Source organism: Triplophysa dalaica, chromosome 13, assembly GCF_015846415.1.
Source record: "Triplophysa dalaica isolate WHDGS20190420 chromosome 13, ASM1584641v1, whole genome shotgun sequence".
Lineage (NCBI taxonomy): Eukaryota > Metazoa > Chordata > Actinopteri > Cypriniformes > Nemacheilidae > Triplophysa > Triplophysa dalaica.
Window position 1 is genome coordinate 13333836 of NC_079554.1, and position 4110 is coordinate 13337945.

A 4110-nucleotide genomic window follows, 5' to 3' on the forward strand; every position below is an offset into this window, starting at 1 on the left:
GTTGAAATTGTATTTTACTTTATTTCTCTTCTCTCGTCACTATCAGATTACTTTTCATAGATTATAATCATGCATTTAGGGCTCAGTAAATAGTGAATGTTATCAAACCATTGACAAATGAAGAATTTAATATCACATTTTTGCCTGATCATTTATCTCAGGGAAGAAAACATTAAAGTGCAATGACAGCTTGACATTAAAGTAATGTTTAACGTTTATGTGGAGATGTTAAATTGTTACTTTATGCAGGAGGGGCCGTAAAGAGATGCTTCTTCACATGGCTGGAGCCAAAACAAATTTGAGAATTTCATCACAGCACAGAGTGATCTCTGTCAGGTTTTCAGATCTATAAATGGCGCTATTCCAGGTTACTTGAATCATTTAGACTCTTGAGTACCGCGAGTACATAGAAAACCATCAGTCAAGAGGACTTTTCCGTAAGAGAGATTTGAACTGGCCAACAGGCCAACTTTATGAGTGATTCCATTTGTGGGATATTCTACCTGCTCTCTCACTCTCTCTCTCTCTTTCTCTCATTTAGTTATAAAGACATTTAGTTATAAGGACATTTTATAATGTGTTGCTTAGTGGCCATGTCAAATGAACACTACAGAAATTGGCAATGAATCTTGCAGAATTTTGTAAACCGTCATTGACCAATTCTACACATCACCCACCCTATTACATAGTAATCATAGGTTATATTTTTGTTGTAATTTCTATTGAACAATTATTCACCACACATCTTTACTAATATTAAACTTGAAAATATGAAATAGATATTGCAGTTAGTCTGAGCATGCAAATCGTTTACCTTCTAGTTTTACAAAACATGTTCTCAATTCCTATTTATGATAAATGAGCAGATATCAATAATATGCTTGTTATTAGTAAAAAAGTTTAGCTCATAAAATTTGCATGATCATCTCCATACACTGTATGTAAACTCTTAGTTCCCTTTTCACCCTTTATGCAATAACTTTATTCTTTGCATATTTCTCTCTCACGGCCTTCTGTTCATAACATGCATGGATGGGGGAGGGCTGGTTCAAAAGGAGACAGTCCAACCCTCAGGCTCTGGATGTGATTGAGTTCTCTCTCATCCTGTGAATATGTGCAACCAAAATGGTCAAAATGGGGGAGGAGTCCAATTCCGTTCCCTACTTGCATTTACACCGAAAAATGATATCAATGTGAAAACCGTTTGAAATGCATGACAGAATGCATGAATATCTTGTACAAAATATACACTATAGAAATATTATTTTTGCACGGAATGGAAAGTATGTGTAATAAATAAACTGAAACATTTAGTATGTTCTGAAATCAAATCAAATATTTCTTTAAAATTATTTGTTTGACAGTAAAGAAAACAGCTTGCAGTATCCATTTTAGAAACACGCAGCCTCTATTTCTCTATTAACCCGTTTCATATTGTGTTCGTGTAAAGGTGTGAGGTTAATAGTGCTTGTATTTGCCTGACTGCTTTTGCAATAACTGTCCGGTTCATGAAGAAGGTACATGCTTCTATATTTTATTCTACAAGAACACATGAACCCATATGTTAATGGAGGTTGCCGTGACTTTTTGATTGGAGAGCCGAAGCGCTGAAGCAGGCAACGGGAAGTAATTTGTTGTGAGCAAGACTCATTTCCTGCAGTGACTGTCCAGACTCTGTGTATGCGTTGGTGAATGCAGCAGAGACTACGTTGTGATTGGCACACGCCGGTGAAGGGTGAGATATCTTTTCTACTGGCATGTTGTAGCGTAAAGGTGAAAAATGACGGGGTTAATTGCTCCTTGTTTGAAGAGCCAATGTGCCGCCTGTCACGCCTACTACATTAATCCCATCAGTGGCAACATGTGCACATCACATGCATGGCAACCGTTGCCGTCTCTCTCCATTTGCCAGCACAATGGCCTTGTTTAGCTTGCAGCAATGGTGTGATTAAATTTTGCTTTACTTTTAGACTAGTTTGGATGTTTTCCCTTTTTGTTCTGTAAATTCTATATTTACTTTTTGACCAAAATTGTCAGATTCAGAGCATCTTGCATCTTGTCTTCAGAGTCAGGAAGTTGGAGGAGGACGATTTTGACTATCTTTGCATCTGCATAATCTATATAATAAAAATAAACCCAATAGAGGAGATTATAATGGGTAATTCCAGGCAAATTTTAACCTTAATTGAACCTGTATTGAAGCTAAAAGCTTTTTTTTGCGTATAGTTTTTAATTGTCAGGTAAGTGTATTACTATTTAATGTTCTATAAAGAGCCATTTCTTCTGTATTTCTTTGGTATTATTGGTTTTGGTTTGCGAGTTTTATTTCTCAGAAAGCCTACAAAGTATGTTGTCTTTCAAAAACGTGTCTTTTTGTGTTACATCAACACATACATTTTTCTCTCTTAAAACAGAAAACGTAAAGACTGATATTTTTCATCAGGGTTTTGGTAAAATATAAACAGATGGTTTTTGGCATAAAATATTCTGAGAATTAATTTTTCAAGTTTTGACTGAAAATGTATGTCACATCCATAACGTTGGAATTTCCTGCATATTTTCAATTTTACAACAGTTTGCAATATCGTTCCAGCTCAGATGAAATGGAGTTTATTGACTCATTTGAGAGTAAATTAGCCTATGCTCAGAAGACGGCCTGGAGCAATCTATTTTGCTCTCCTCCCTCGAACGGAATATTCACACAGATTCCCTTCATCTTAATTAAACTCCGTCATCTGACCATTGCCAGAAAAACCGTTTGTGTCAATTAGCCGTCTGCTGCTTCTGGAACAGTTCATTCAGGTCTAATAAGATATGAAGGAGGCAAATCTGTCTGCACATTGCAATGAGAGCTTGTGTTCCCTTAACGCTCCACAGATCAAGCCAGCGGCTATGTTGTAAGATAATTAAAGCTACTCCTGTAATTTTTCTTTTAGTAGAGAGTCTAAATCTGAATCACTTTCTCAGAACCAGTTGTTTTTTCTCAGACAATCAGATACACTGTGTGCTGCATCTTAACAAGGCACGATATGCAAGCGCTTTGCACTGACGATAAAGACACACATAATAAAACACGGCAGACCCACCGACAACCCAACCTGACACCACTTATTCTTATCTCCTGTCGGTTTTGCTAAAATACATCCAATTTCCTTGCTGGCTGATCCTTGACCTTTTTGTGTACTTTGGGGGTGTGTCAGATGCTGCAATTGTGCCGTTTCCATGGTAAACAGTCTCTTTCTATGAATATGGATGTCGTTTGGGTCAGCCTGTGTCATTAATGTGTCAGGCAGGCATGTCACAGTCGTAAAACACGGTACTCTGATAAGCACCAGTTTGATTAAATTGCTCTGTTCAATTAAAGGTCCAGTGTGTGAAATTAAGCGCCATCTAGCGCGGAGGTTGTGAATTGCAACTAACGGCTCACTCCACCCCTCCCTTTCGAAGCACTATGGTGCCTGACACAGGACTAAGATGTGTTTGTGGTTTCGCTTCTTTGCCGAAGGAGAGAATGTATTCACGAAATGCACTCTGTAGAGGTCTTTATACACCTCTGAAAGCACAGTTATGTATTTAATAATGCATTTCTATCAATAGATCCTGTAAAAAATGACATACAACGCAGGGTTTGGAGGAAAACATCTTTGTAACACAAAAATGCAACTTGTTGTGGATGTAAAGCAGTACAGTCTATTGATTACTGCTTTATGTGGGATTGCTTGAGAATATTGCTGTGATTAAGCTTGACTGTAATTATTATTTGATTTGCATTTGAACAAGCTGGAAGCCAATTAAATTCTCTTGACTCAACTGGAGGTGCACCGATCGCCTTCATGATGCCTTTCATAAAGTGGGATATTAATTATGTTAAGCATTTGCATTTTCTATTTTCATTTCTTTTAAGCCTACCAGTTGATATTATAGCTTGACTTATTAAAATAGACGTTCTTAAATCTTTTTATTTTAATGACAATAAGTAATAAATAATAAATGTGTGCATACATTGATTTTCTTCATTCTTTCTTCGTAAGATGAGGGTAGGCTTTTTAAATCAGTGAACATTCTCACATTGAGCCTTTTCTTGTTCCAGTCCATTTACCATGATAATGT